General features: G+C 49.7%; 1 protein-coding gene across 2 annotated transcripts in view; it reads right to left on the bottom strand.

The window, feature by feature from the left end:
- The window catches only part of LOC117956476 (oocyte zinc finger protein XlCOF6.1-like), a 59,752-nt gene that overhangs the window by 37,091 nt on the left and 22,351 nt on the right, over positions 1–310 (bottom strand). The window lies entirely within an intron of this gene.

Here is a 310-nt window from a genome sequence, read left to right as displayed (position 1 = left end):
AGATAGAGGTGAGCAGCGCGGCTGGTAGCGTAGCAGCTTCAGTTCATGTTAGTGGACTCGCTCTGCTGTGGGGGGGCAGTGACGTGTTGCATCTGTGCGTAGACCTCTGATAATGAGCAGCACACAGCCACCTCTAAACTATGTCAGAGACCAGTGACCCGAATGGGCCTCTGTGTCTGTGTGACGGTCTGAATGAGATCCACCATATCAGCGGCGCAATGACATGCACAGAAGACTATATTACAACTCTCCAAATCTCGGACAACAGAGATGGGAGGAGTTATATTTAGAATGTGCACAAAGTTGTAAA

This window comes from Etheostoma cragini, chromosome 14 (assembly GCF_013103735.1).
Source record: "Etheostoma cragini isolate CJK2018 chromosome 14, CSU_Ecrag_1.0, whole genome shotgun sequence".
NCBI lineage: Eukaryota > Metazoa > Chordata > Actinopteri > Perciformes > Percidae > Etheostoma > Etheostoma cragini.
This window is presented reverse-complemented; position numbering and strand designations above follow the sequence as displayed.